At 49.9% G+C, this 15,359-nt stretch overlaps 1 protein-coding gene across 8 annotated transcripts in view; it reads right to left on the reverse strand.

The window, feature by feature from the left end:
- LOC128701320 (mucin-2-like) overlaps positions 1–15,359 on the reverse strand; it is a 648,393-nt gene that overhangs the window by 91,888 nt on the left and 541,146 nt on the right. The window contains exons 1-2 of one of the 8 annotated variants that reach the window (XM_070100366.1): positions 3,402–3,496; positions 1,847–1,892 (exon numbers count right to left, since the gene is read on the reverse strand). The exons of the other annotated variants lie outside the window; for them this stretch is intronic. The gene's annotated coding sequence lies outside the window, so the exon portion shown is untranslated. Of the gene's footprint in view, positions 1–1,846; positions 1,893–3,401; positions 3,497–15,359 lie in introns of those variants that run through there. 8 annotated transcript variants of the gene reach the window in all.

Consider the following 15,359-nt stretch of genomic DNA (forward strand, 5'->3'; position numbering starts at 1 on the left):
AGCAGACAACATACAGCAGTGAAGCAAGTATATATCCTAGGTGGAGTGTTGTAGCAGACAACATACAGCAGTGAAGCAAGTATATCTCCTGGGCGGAGTGTTGTAGCAGACAACATACAGCAGTGAAGCAAGTATATCTCCTGGGTAGAGTGTTGTAGCAGACAACATACAGCAGTGAAGCATGTCACCTACCTCCTGGGAGTTATAACAAACATTACTTCAGTAGTATATGTAAAACTAGTGAACCTAAGAACTATTTTTAGGGAATGAAACTGTGGCAGCAGGCGACACGTATTAAAAAAAAAAAACTCTAAGAAAACATAAGAACCTTTACACAGGTATACTACATTTCTTTCACACGTAGTAAACTTCATCAAGTTCACTACACGTGAACGAAATATTTTGTACCAGTATAAAAGTTCTTACATTATCCTGATTCTTTATTTCACCATTTTCAGGAACCTGAACAAGGATACATTCAACACCATATTAGGTTTAGTTGGAGCAGCGTGGAACCTGCACCTGACCAAGAACCTAGTGAAGACCCAACATAAGTTTGCTACGAGACTGGTGGCGGAACTAAGGAAACTGCGGCACTAAGACAACCTTCACGAAGTAACACTAGAAGAGTTAAGGACCAGGGAGGGTGCCATCATCACACATAATGTTCACACTATATGAAAGAACTGATGAGGACAAGATGGAAGACGGACACTTTATATATAATATATATAAACACAATGAAAATATTTTTTTTTCGTTAGGTTCAGAATGATTTTTTGCGAAATTATTGCATACACAAATTTTCGCTTGTCTTATTCGGCAAGAAAAGCGTTGCTATTAAAGTCAAAATTGCAAATTTTACCTATTCCGCACGCCATATTATATATATATATATATATATATATATATATATATATATATATATGGCACCTACTGAGGACACAAATGTTTGAGCTGATACAATGTAAGTGTTCTAGTCAGCCACACAAAACTAGGTGATATTCAGTGACAAATTTCAGTCACTCGGCTGTAGAAAAAATGAAGAATTAAAACCCGGAAATTATTAGAAAAACTCAAACCCTTAATAGAGTGAAAGATTAACGTGAAGGACTTTGTTTGATAATGACAAATGTTACATTTCAAGGATCAAAACAGTGTTACTATCAAAACCGTAAAGAAAACGATAGATTGGATAACTAGAACCTTCAAAACAAGAGATACCAAGCCAATGACGATACTTTCTTATGTCACATTCTCTCTCTCTTAACTGGAATATTCATGTACGCTAACAACCCCTTTCTTAAGGCAGGGGAAATCACAGTCCTGGAGAATGTACAGATTAATTACACTGCCTGTAAAAAAATCATTGAACTCCCTCTGTCAGTAGGAGTCATACTATGTGTAGTATGTATACCATTTATACCCTGTAACCATCAGACGGTCCTGTACAGCAAACATCTCATAATTAACACCTGGAACATTCTAGAAGGATTAAATCCAAATATGAAAGCCGAAATTGCTGGCTACAAAAGCAAGGCGTTCAACACAGTGCAAAAAAATACAACAATGAACAGTAGGGATGGAACGAGGAGCTAAGACAAAACTCAATAAGTGTCAAGGGACCAGACGTTTGAACACCCTCCCTTCATATATATGGGGAATTACCAACACCCCCTTTAACTGTGTTCAGACAGGTTGTGATGCTTACGGTGTACTCCGTGAGGCAAGAACCAATAGCATGATTGATCAGGCCATCAAGTAGGAGACGACCTGGTTTAAGACTAAACTAGAGGGACGATGATCCAAGCAACAGACTACAGGTGCAGTTATATTATATACTCACAAGGTCTCTACTGGGATGTCGTACCACTGAAGTCTTATTAAATTACCTGGAAAGAAAGAGAGAACCGGAGTGAACAATTAGCTATTAAAGTGAACAATTAAAAATGAACAATGAAAATATGTGAGGTAGCAAGCAGCCAGGCAGCTGTCTGCAAAGCAGTTTGAAGACTGACAAAGAAGGTTTATGTACTGACAATTCCACTCACCCAGTGAAAGCAGAGGCACCGTGGGCACAATAAGAAAACACTATATCAACAACCGTAGTACCCGAGTTTTTTTTTTTTTTAATTTCTAACCAGAAGATATAAGAAGAAATCATAGCCAGATTAACAAGACTGTGATGGATATGTGGGCAGCAATAACCTGGTTGACCAAGCAAGCACTAGACAAGCCTGAGCCAGGGCCGGGCTGCAACAGTAGAAACCTTTGAAACTTGTCAGTCTTGAATTCTCCACACCAGATATCCTCTTTGTAGAGTTCAACCTCCCGAGTATAAAACAGAAGATGGTAAGTGATAGTACCTGGAAGCACGCTAGCTCAGCAAGTATATATCAGAACTACCTGGAGTCTACCTGATATACCTTGTCTGCTGCTGGTCTGATCAGCCAGGCTGTTTCTGCTGGCGGCCCAATGACTCACATATCCATCATAGCCCAGTTGATCTTTGAGATATTTGTCCAGTTTGCTCTTTCTACATACTCTAGGTCCACGGATGTTGATACAACGTTGTGCCCACGGCACCCCTGCTTTTTCATAGGGTTAATTTTCATTTCCTTCCATATTTTTCAGTGCAGTATGTTGTGGCAACATGTAGACTTGGGAAAAGGCCCTCAAGTACTGTAGTACTTTCCACATATATATTATCATGTATCTTCTCCCCAGCTGGTGTGAACGGGGTCGTCAACACTGAACAATACACTAAACAAGACAGCACAAGTGGCTTGAACAGTGTCACCACTTATACTGCACCTTTAATGTCAATGAAAATAACTAATTTTACCTCTCCCCTAGTATGTCTTATTTTATTGTAACTGCTTTTGCCTAGTTAAAATATCTGTTTTTAACTTTTAAAAATATACTTATCACAAGGATTCCAATGGAAATAAATCACTTTGTCTGACTTTTTTGGGTTATCCCAGGTTATCTACACATATGTTGTTATGTATGATAATCTATGTAACTGTATTTGTGTATACCTGAATATGACTCACGAAATCGTAATGACACGATTGCAAACAAACCATACCCCGGCTGGGATTGAACCCGCGGTCAGAGAGTCTCAAAACTCCAGCCCGTCGCGTTAGCCACTAGACCAACTAGCCACAATAAGATTCATCCAACTAGGTATATTTCTTCACCATAGGAAGGTTAGCACAGGCACCTCTGTGACCACGAATGCAAGTTTTTACAGACGAATCTCCAGCTAGCGTGGCCGTGACGAACTCTAGCTCAAGTCCCTTCACTGCCGTCAACATGACGGGCTGGAGTTTTGAGACTCTCTGACCGCGGGTTCAATCCCGGCCGGGGTATGTGTATACCTGAATAACCTTACTTACCCTTGTTTTGAAAGTTCTCATTATCAACCTCATCATTTTCCTGGAAGTTGTCATATTTTTGTGTTGTCTGAAAGAAAGTCAGCCAAAATTATTACTCCCAGGTAATTCAAATATTTCTTTGGTTTTATTTGATGATCCTCTTGAGGTTTGTACACAGTTTCCCTTTTGAATTCTTCATCCTGTATCCAAGCAGCTGGTCGGTTTCTGATCAGGGCGGGTCATTTCCTGATCAATCTGGCTATGGTGCATAAACTGGACTGTGTGCAGCTAGCACCAACAGCACAGTTTTAACTGAGATTTCTCGGGAGTTCTACTCCCATCCGCTGGCCCTGCGTCCTTGTTGCTTGCCAGGTCGACCAGGCTGCTGCAGCTGATGGCCCACTGGCCCAAACATCCATCACAGTCTGGTTGATCCAACACCTAGCAGTTTTGTCTGGAAAACCTAATACACTTGTTGCAGCCACAGTCATGTTGAAAATGGTTTACCGACACGTTGATGATTAAGACACATGTGCAACACTTTAGAGTCTCTATTGTTGCAACGTTACGCCTACACAACAGGCTTCTTCAAATACAGAGGCAGCAAGTATAGTAGTAGTAGTAGTGAAACGAAGCTATAATCAGTCCGTCAACCTTGGAGAAACAGTATTTGAGGTGGTCAGTCCCTCAGCCTGGAGAAGAGTTCAACTCCATGGTCTGGAATGATATCGTTCCAGACCATGGAACTGAACTCGTCTATGTCGATGGACTGATTATATCATTTCACTACACCTGTTGCCTCTGTATTTGACTGAAGAAGTCTACTGTGTAGGCGAAACGTTTCAACAATAAATATTCCCAACTGCTGCACATGTGTCTTAATCATGCGGCCATAGTTGTGATATTTGATGATAACAGATTCAATATTCTGGGACTACTGATGCTAAAACTAAACCCATGGGGGTCATGCGGTGCCTTGGGGGAATGGAAGGCATTCAGGTTTGACTCAAGGTGTTGGAGCATTGGTCCGATTCCTTAGATCAAGAGCCCCCTCACCAACATTAAGGAACCTTCTCTGAAGCATCCAGTACATATGGTGGTGGGAAACTTGGTCTGAGACCGGGGCCAAGACCCAAAGGGTATCGGCTAATTTTGGTATCGGCCTAAAATACATTATCAGTATCATAACTAAGCGCTAAACCCACAAGGGTCAATTAAGTATCAACATCGGCAAAAAATTTGTATCGTCCCGTAACTACTTCGGGCAACCACCGCCCTCACTCCCCCACCCCCCACAAGCCCCCCAATAACCATCTCTACTGCAACCTTCACCAGCACCAGCATCAGCTGACACTACTGCACCACTCTGTGGTGACGTAGGACACCACGAGTCAAGGAGAGCTAAGTAACATTAACCCAGCAAACATTAGTCAGCACATCTACCACGCTGACGCCACCAGTCATACATCCAGTAACCAGCAGTCATACCTCTAACTGGTTCCCAGAGTGTTGCTGTCAACACCAGTCATACATCCAGTAACAAGTAGTCGTACCTCTAACTGGTTCCCAGAGTGTTGCTGTCAACACCAGTCATACATCCAGTAACCAGCAGTCATACCTCTAACTGGTTCCCAGAGTGTTGCTGTCAACACCAGTCATACATCCAGTAACCAGCAGTCATACATCTAACTGGTTCCCAGAGTGTTGCTGTCAACACCAGTCATACATCCAGTAACCAGCAGTCATACATCTAACTGGTTCCCAGAGTGTTGCTATCAACACCAGTCATACATCCAGTAACCAGCAGTCATACATCTAACTGGTTCCCAGAGTGTTGCTATCAACACCAGTCATACATCCAGTAACCAGCAGTCATACATCTAACTGGTTCCCAGAGTGTTGCTGTCAACACCAGTCATACATCCAGTAACCAGCAGTCATACATCTAACTGGTTCCCAGAGTGTTGCTGTCAACACCAGTCATACATCCAGTAACCAGCAGTCATACATCTAACTGGTTCCCAGAGTGTTGCTATCAACACCAGTCATACATCCAGTAACCAGCAGTCATACATCTAACTGGTTCCCAGAGTGTTGCTATCAACACCAGTCATACATCCAGTAACCAGCAGTCATACATCTAACTGGTTCCCAGAGTGTTGCTGTCAACACCAGTCATACATCCAGTAACCAGCAGTCATACATCTAACTGGTTCCCAGAGTGTTGCTGTCAACACCAGTCATACATCCAGTAACCAGCAGTCATACATCTAACTGGTTCCCAGAGTGTTGCTATCAACACCAGTCATACATCCAGTAACCAGCAGTCATACATCTAACTGGTTCCCAGAGTGTTGCTATCAACACCAGTCATACATCCAGTAACCAGAAGTCATACATCTAACTGGTTCCCAGAGTGTTGCTGTCAACACCAGTCATACATCCAGTAACCAGCAGTCATACATCTAACTGGTTCCCAGAGTGTTGCTATCAACACCAGTCATACATCCAGTAACCAGCAGTCATACATCTAACTGGTTCCCAGAGTGTTGCTGTCAACACCAGTCATACATCCAGTAACCAGCAGTCATACATCTAACTGGTTCAGTTACTCAACGTTCTGACTGTCACTACGACATATCAAAGATTAAAAAAATCAGAAGTTTGACCTAGCGAGTGAAACAACACAACCTATGTCTCAGATCAACTAGGCTGTGATGGCTATGTGGGGCAGCGGGCCTCCAGTAGCAACGGCCTGGTTGACCAGGTATGCACCAGACGAGCCTAGCCCATGGCCGGGCTCCATGAGTAGTGAAACTCTCGAAACTCTTCAAAGGTATATCAGTCGTCTCTCTGGCTGAGTGATCAACAGTATCATGTAAAACAAATTATTTATGTACACTTAATCGATAATAAGGAAATAAACGGGAGGCTTACGTCTGGCAGAGCGGGAAATGATAGTACCTTAGAACGTTGGTATTCCCACGATCACCTTTCAAACTGGATAAGATGAATCCATAAATATACGTTAATGCTGTATACAGTACGACAGACATGTATATCAGAGAACGAAACGTTGGGCACCTTTCCTTACACCTGGTGTCCGTGTTCACCTAACAGTAAGTAGGTACCTGGGTGTTACTCGACTGGTGTGGGTGGCATCCTTGAGGTGGTAGATAGGGCTGGGCTCTGAAATGAACCAAAGTGGGATAACAACTCTTAACCTGTAAAACTGATCTATGTAAAAAACAAAAATATTTTAGTGAGACAAGATGCAGTTTATGACGTCTTAGTGAGAAGACCTCGAGTCCACCGGGACTATCAGTTCTGCTGGCCGAAATGTTGTGAAGCACAGTGTCTAGCATACTGATGGCAGACACTTACCTGTGCAATGATCATGTTAACATGTGCAATGATCATGTTAACATGTGCAATGATCATGTTAACATGTGCAATGATCATGTTAACATGTGCAATGATCATGTTAACAACTTAAGTGAGACAAGTGCGTGTAATAATGAGTGAACCGGTAATTAGTTAAGGTGTCAAGACTACTGGCCTAAGTTAATTTAAGTGTTATTAACACGACAAACACTTTGTAGAAGCCGAAGTGTTTAGTATACCAGCTGAGTTTGTTCATATAACTGTTATGTGAGGAAGTGTTAGCAAGAGTAACTGTCACGGGTGGAGGGGTAAGCCAGTGGAAGGCCTCGGTCAGATGACCAAACGCTCCAGCTGCGGGTCATCATATGACTACCACTACTACTTCTACTACTACTACTACTACTACTACTACTTCTACTACTACTACTACTACTACTACTACTACTACTACTACTACCACCACTACCACTACCTTACTATTACTACCACCTCTTGTCCCGTCCCTGCCAGCTAGCCTATACATATACCGACTCCATCTCTATTTTCTTTCGCTGGGTCACCATCTGGAAAAGACCCGGGCCGGGACAGTACCAGCGAATCAGTCAAGTTTTCTTTTCTGTTCGTGTGTCTTTGTAAATGATCCAAGTCGGACCGAAACGCCGTCGTAAACTCCACTCTCCCGTATGCAGATTGAGTATGACCAAGACCTGCGTCAGGAAACACTTGTCCTGTTTCCTGATAAACCTTACCTAACCTAATTTAAGAACAGCTGTCATGGTGCCAGTGAACACACCGTCACAGCTCGCCCTCACAGAACAAGATCTTAGACGCCAACGATGTCTGGAAGCCTCGCTAATCAACACCATTCAACATAGTACTGGCAGCTACAAAATTTCAAGAACATTAGCATACATGATACTCAACCCGGCAAAGCAACACAGGACTCAGGTGATCCCATTGTCTACCCTTCCTCATCCCAATATGTCATTCTTCAGGTCACTGTGTGTCACTCACACCTCACTCTCCGCCTATATAACCTCTATATTTTAATGTTCATAACCTCTGTATGTTAGAAGTGATCAACGTTCCAGGACCGAAACGTTTTCTAATATATCCAGCGTTTGCTCGCGTGTCTTTCTGAACCACTAGTCATTAACGGTAACGTATGAACGTTGATGCTGTATTTCTCATCAACGTCGTTGTCAGACGTATCGAAGACGCGTTTTCAACCTGCTTATTTGTGGTTAGATACAAGATTTTAAAAGGTTCATGTGACCTGATCTAACCTAACCTAATGAAAGCAAGAGTGTGTTTAAAGAATTAGAAGTACCAAGAAATGAACGTAATAACTCACTCACTCTCACTCACTCACTCACTCACTCACTCACTCACTCACTCTCTCTCTCTCTCTCTCTCTCTCTCTCTCTCTCTCTCTCTCTCTCATTCTCTCTCCAGTCAGTTTAATTAATGTTGGTAGAATTACAGACAATATGTTAAGTAAAAGGACATAAATGCAACTAATGTAACATTTTATTGTGACAACGTTTCGAATGACAAAGCTCCTGGAGAGCGAAACGTTACCACAATAAAATGTCACATTAGCTGCAGTTGTGTCCTCTTAATTAACAGTTTAATTAATGAATCAAGTGTGTTAGATTACATAGGTTGTGAAGGCTATGCGGGCCGCTGGCAGCAACAGGCCTTAAAGAGATCTTAGAGAGCAGAACTCTGGAGAGCTGTTACAGGTATGGCAGATCTCCAATTTATCTATGATGATAGCTGTCCTCTGAATGGTAGAAGATACGTTACTAGCGTTGTGAGCTCTTCAGAGACCTTACACGAGTTAACTTGTCCTGAAGGTAGCACAGGTGAGCACCCTCACCTGCCCTGAAGGTAGCACAGGTGAGCACCCTCACCTGCCCTGAAGGTAGCACAGGTGAGCACCCTCACCTGCCCTGAAGGTAGCACAGGTGAGCACCCTCACCTGCCCTGAAGGTAGCACAGGCGAGCACCCTCACCTGCCCTGAAGGTAGCACAGGCGAGCACCCTCACCTGTCCTGAAGGTAGCACAGGTGAGCACCCTCACCTGTCCTGAAGGTAGCACAGGTGAGCACCCTCACCTGCCCAGAAGGTAGCACAGGTGAGCACCCTCACCTGCCCTGAAGGAAGCACAGGCGAGCACCCTCACCTGCCCTGAAGGTAGCACAGGCGAGCACCCTCACCTGTCCTGAAGGTAGCACAGGTGAGCACCCTCACCTGCCCTGAAGGTAGCACAGGTGAGCACCCTCACCTGCCCTGAAGGTAGCACAGGCGAGCACCCTCACCTGCCCTGAAGGTAGCACAGGTGAGCACCCTCACCTGCCCTGAAGGTAGCACAGGCGAGCACACTCACCTGCCCTGAAGGTAGCACAGGCGAGCACCCTCACCTGCCCTGAAGGTAGCACAGGTGAGCACCCTCACCTGCCCTGAAGGTAGCACAGGCGAGCACACTCACCTGCCCTGAAGGTAGCACAGGTGAGCACCCTCACCTGCCCTGAAGGTAGCACAGGCGAGCACCCTCACCTGCCCTGAAGGTAGCACAGGTGAGCACCCTCACCTGCCCTGAAGGTAGCACAGGTGAGCACCCTCACCTGCCCTGAAGGTAGCACAGGTGAGCACCCTCACCTGCCCTGAAGGTAGCACAGGCGAGCACCCTCACCTGCCCTGAAGGTAGCACAGGTGAGCACCCTCACCTGCCCTGAAGGTAGCACAGGCGAGCACCCTCACCTGCCCTGAAGGTAGCACAGGTGAGCACCCTCACCTGCCCTGAAGGTAGCACAGGCGAGCACACTCACCTGCCCTGAAGGTAGCACAGGTGAGCACCCTCACCTGCCCAGAAGGTAGCACCGGCGAGCACCCTCACCTGCCCTGAAGGTAGCACAGGTGAGCACCCTCACCTGCCCTGAAGGTAGCACAGGTGAGCACCCTCACCTGCCCTGAAGGTAGCACAGGTGAGCACCCTCACCTGCCCTGAAGGTAGCACAGGCGAGCACCCTCACCTGTCCTGAAGGTAGCACCAGTGAGCACCCTCACCTGCCCTGAAGGTAGCACAGGTGAGCACCCTCACCTGCCCTGAAGGTAGCACAGGTGAGCACCCTCACCTGCCCTGAAGGTAGCACAGGTGAGCACCCTCACCTGCCCTGAAGGTAGCACAGGTGAGCACCCTCACCTGCCCTGAAGGTAGCACAGGTGAGCACCCTCACCTGCCCTGAAGGTAGCACAGGTGAGCACCCTCACCTGCCCTGAAGGTAGCACAGGTGAGCACCCTCACCTGCCCTGAAGGTAGCACAGGCGAGCACCCTCACCTGTCCTGAAGGTAGCACAAGTGAGCACCCTCACCTGCCCTGAAGGTAGCACAGGTGAGCACCCTCACCTGCCCTGAAGGTAGCACAGGTGAGCACCCTCACCTGCCCTGAAGGTAGCACAGGTGAGCACCCTCACCTGCCCTGAAGGTAGCACAGGCGAGCACCCTCACCTGCCCTGAAGGTAGCACAGGTGAGCACCCTCACCTGCCCTGAAGGTAGCACAGGTGAGCACCCTCACCTGCCCTGAAGGTAGCACAGGTGAGCACCCTCACCTGCCCTGAAGGTAGCACAGGCGAGCACCCTCACCTGCCCTGAAGGTAGCACAGGTGAGCACCCTCACCTGCCCTGAAGGTAGCACAGGTGAGCACCCTCACCTGCCCTGAAGGTAGCACAGGTGAGCACCCTCACCTGCCCTGAAGGTAGCACACGCGAGCACCCTCACCTGCCCTGAAGGTAGCACAGGTGAGCACCCTCACCTGCCCTGAAGGTAGCACAGGTGAGCACCCTCACCTGCCCTGAAGGTAGCACAGGTGAGCACCCTCACCTGCCCTGAAGGTAGCACAGGCGAGCACCCTCACCTGTCCTGAAGGTAGCACAGGTGAGCACCCTCACCTGCCCTGAAGGTAGCACAGGTGAGCACACTCACCTGCCCTGAAGGTAGCACAGGTGAGCACACTCACCTGCCCTCAAGGTAGCACAAGTGAGCACCCTCACCTGCCCTGAAGGTAGCACAGGTGAGCACACTCACCTGCCCTGAAGGTAGCACAGGTGAGCACCCTCACCTGCCCTGAAGGTAGCACAGGTGAGCACCCTCACCTGCCCTGAAGGTAGCACAGGTGAGCACCCTCACCTGCCCTGAAGGTAGCACAGGTGAGCACCCTCACCTGCCCTGAAGGTAGAACAGGTGAGCACCCTCACCTGCCCTGAAGGTAGCACAGGTGAGCACCCTCACCTGCCCTGAAGGTAGCACAGGTGAGCACCCTCACCTGCCCTGAAGGTAGCACAGGTGAGCACCCTCACCTGCCCTGAAGGTAGCACAGGCGAGCACACTCACCTGCCCAGAAGGAAGCACAGGCGAGCACCCTCACCTGCCCTGAAGGAAGCACAGGTGAGCACCCTCACCTTCCCTGAAGGAAGCACAGGCGAGCACACTCACCTGTCCTGAAGGTAGCACAGGTGAGCACCCTCACCTGCCCTGAAGGTAGCACAGGTGAGCACACTCACCTGCCCTGAAGGTAGCACAGGTGAGCACACTCACCTGCCCTGAAGGTAGCACAGGTGAGCACCCTCACCTGCCCTGAAGGTAGCACAGGTGAGCACACTCACCTGCCCTGAAGGTAGCACAGGTGAGCACCCTCACCTGCCCTGAAGGTAGCACAGGTGAGCACCCTCACCTGCCCTGAAGGTAGCACAGGTGAGCACCCTCACCTGCCCTGAAGGTAGCACAGGCGAGCACCCTCACCTGCCCTGAAGGTAGCACAGGTGAGCACCCTCACCTGCCCTGAAGGTAGCACAGGTGAGCACCCTCACCTGCCCTGAAGGTAGCACAGGTGAGCACCCTCACCTGCCCTGAAGGTAGCACACGCGAGCACCCTCACCTGCCCTGAAGGTAGCACAGGTGAGCACCCTCACCTGCCCTGAAGGTAGCACAGGTGAGCACCCTCACCTGCCCTGAAGGTAGCACAGGTGAGCACCCTCACCTGCCCTGAAGGTAGCACACGCGAGCACCCTCACCTGTCCTGAAGGTAGCACAGGTGAGCACCCTCACCTGCCCTGAAGGTAGCACAGGTGAGCACACTCACCTGCCCTGAAGGTAGCACAGGTGAGCACACTCACCTGCCCTGAAGGTAGCACAAGTGAGCACCCTCACCTGCCCTGAAGGTAGCACAGGTGAGCACACTCACCTGCCCTGAAGGTAGCACAGGTGAGCACCCTCACCTGCCCTGAAGGTAGCACAGGTGAGCACCCTCACCTGCCCTGAAGGAAGCACAGGTGAGCACCCTCACCTGCCCTGAAGGAAGCACAGGTGAGCACCCTCACCTGCCCTGAAGGTAGAACAGGTGAGCACCCTCACCTGCCCTGAAGGTAGCACAGGTGAGCACCCTCACCTGCCCTGAAGGTAGCACAGGTGAGCACCCTCACCTGCCCTGAAGGTAGCACAGGTGAGCACCCTCACCTGCCCTGAAGGTAGCACAGGCGAGCACACTCACCTGCCCAGAAGGAAGCACAGGCGAGCACCCTCACCTGCCCTGAAGGAAGCACAGGTGAGCACCCTCACCTTCCCTGAAGGAAGCACAGGCGAGCACACTCACCTGTCCTGAAGGTAGCACAGGTGAGCACCCTCACCTGCCCTGAAGGTAGCACAGGTGAGCACACTCACCTGCCCTGAAGGTAGCACAGGTGAGCACACTCACCTGCCCTGAAGGTAGCACAGGTGAGCACCCTCACCTGCCCTGAAGGTAGCACAGGTGAGCACACTCACCTGCCCTGAAGGTAGCACAGGTGAGCACCCTCACCTGCCCTGAAGGTAGCACAGGTGAGCACCCTCACCTGCCCTGATGGTAGCACAGGTGAGCACCCTCACCTGCCCTGAAGGTAGCACGGGTGAGCACCCTCACCTGCCCTGAAGGTAGAACAGGTGAGCACCCTCACCTGCCCTGAAGGTAGCACAGGTGAGCACCCTCACCTGCCCTGAAGGTAGCACAGGTGAGCACCCTCACCTGCCCTGAAGGTAGCACAGGTGAGCACCCTCACCTGCCCTGAAGGTAGCACAGGCGAGCACACTCACCTGCCCAGAAGGAAGCACAGGCGAGCACCCTCACCTGCCCTGAAGGAAGCACAGGTGAGCACCCTCACCTTCCCTGAAGGAAGCACAGGCGAGCACACTCACCTGCCCAGAAGGAAGCACAGGCGAGCACCCTCACCTGCCCTGAAGGAAGCACAGGTGAGCACCCTCACCTGCCCTGAAGGAAGCACAGGTGAGCACCCTCACCTGCCCTGAAGGAAGCACATGTGAGCACCCTCACCTGCCCTGAAGGAAGCACAGGTGAGCACCCTCACCTGCCCTGAAGGAAGCACAGGTGAGCACCCTCACCTGCCCTGAAGGAAGCACAGGTGAGCACCCTCACCTGCCCTGAAGGAAGCACAGGTGAGCACCCTCACCTGCCCTGAAGGAAGCACAGTTGAGCACCCTCACCTGCCCTGAAGGAAGCACAGGTGAGCACCCTCACCTGCCCTGAAGGAAGCACAGGTGAGCACCCTCACCTGCCCTGAAGGAAGCACAGGTGAGCACCCTCACCTGCCCTGAAGGTAGCACAGGTGAGCACCCTCACCTGCCCTGAAGGTAGCACAGGTGAGCACCCTCACCTGCCCTGAAGGTAGCACAGGTGAGCACCCTCACCTGCCCTGAACGTAGCACAGGTGAGCACCCTCACCTGCCCTGAAGGAAGCACAAGTGAGCACCCTCACCTGCCCTGAAGGAAGCACAGGTGAGCACCCTCACCTGCCCTGAAGGAAGCACAAGTGAGCACCCTCATCTGCCCTGAAGGAAGCACAGGTGAGCACCCTCACCTGCCCTGAAGGAAGCACAGGTGAGCACCCTCACCTGCCCTGAAGGAAGCACAGGTGAGCACCCTCACCTGCCCTGAAGGAAGCACAGGTGAGTACCCTCACCTGCCCTGAAGGAAGCACAGGTGAGCGCCCTCACCTGCCCTGAAGGTAGCACAGGTGAGCACCCTCACCTGCCCTGAAGGTAGCACAGGTGAGCACACTTACCTGCCCTGAAGGAAGCACAGGTGAGCACACTAACCTGCCCTGAAGGTAGCACAGGTGAGCACCCTCACCTGTCCTGAAGGTAGCACAGGTGAGCACCCTTACCTGCCCTGAAGGAAGCACATGTGAGCACCCTCACCTGTCCTGAAGGTAGCACAAGTGAGCACCCTCACCTGCCCTGAAGGTAGCACAGGTGAGCACCCTCACCTGCCATGAAGGAAGCACAGGTGAGCACCCTCGCCTGCCCTGAAGGAAGCACAGGTGAGCACCCTCACCTGCCCTGAAGGAAGCACAGGTGAGCACCCTCGCCTGCCCTGAAGGAAGCACAGGTGAGCACCCTCACCTGCCCTGAAGGTAGCACAGGTGAGCACCCTCACCTGCCCTGAAGGTAGAACAGGTGAGCACACTCACCTGCCCTGAAGGAAGCACAGGTGAGCACACTCACCTGTCCTGAAGGTAGCACAGGTGAGCACACTCACCTGTCCTGAAGGAAGCACAGGTGAGCACCCTCACCTGCCCTGAAGAAAGCACAGGTGAGCACTAAGCCACAACACAGGTGAGTACTAAGCCACAACACAGGTGAGCACTAAGCCACAACACAGGTGAGTACTAAGCCACAACACAGGTGAGTACTAAGCCACAACACAGGTGAGTACTAAGCCACAACACAGGTGAGCACTAAGCCACAACACAGGTGAGTACTAAGCCACAACACAGGTGAGCACTAAGCCACAACACAGGTGAGCACTAAGCCACAACACAGGTGAGTACTAAGCCACAACACAGGTGAGCACTAAGCCACAACACAGGTGAGTACTAAGCCACAACACAGGTGAGTACTAAGCCACAACACAGGTGAGCATTAAGCCACAACACAGGTAAGCACTAAGCCACAACACAGGTGAGCACTAAGCCACAACACAGGTGAGTACTAAGCCACAACACAGGTGAGCACTAAGCCACAACACAGGTGAGTACTAAGCCACAACACAGGTGAGCACTAAGCCACAACACAGGTGAGCACTAAGCCACAACACAGGTGAGTACTAAGCCACAACACAGGTGAGTACTAAGCCACAACACAGGTGAGTACTAAGCCACAACACAGGTGAGCACTAAGCCACAACACAGGTGAGCACTAAGCCACAACACAGGTGAGCACTAAGCCACAACACAGGTGAGTACTAAGCCACAACACAGGTGAGTACTAAGCCACAACACAGGTGAGTACTAAGCCACAACACAGGTGAGCACTAAGCCACAACACAGGTGAGTACTAAGCCACAACACAGGTGAGTACTAAGCCACAACACAGGTGAGCACTAAGCCACAACACAGGTGAGCACTAAGCCACAACACAGGTGAGTACTAAGCCACAACACAGGTGAGTACTAAGCCACAACACAGGTGAGTACTAAACCACAACACAGGTGAGTACTAAGCCACAACACAGGTGAGTACTAAGCCACAACACAGGTGA

Source organism: Cherax quadricarinatus, chromosome 72 (assembly GCF_038502225.1).
Source record: "Cherax quadricarinatus isolate ZL_2023a chromosome 72, ASM3850222v1, whole genome shotgun sequence".
NCBI lineage: Eukaryota > Metazoa > Arthropoda > Malacostraca > Decapoda > Parastacidae > Cherax > Cherax quadricarinatus.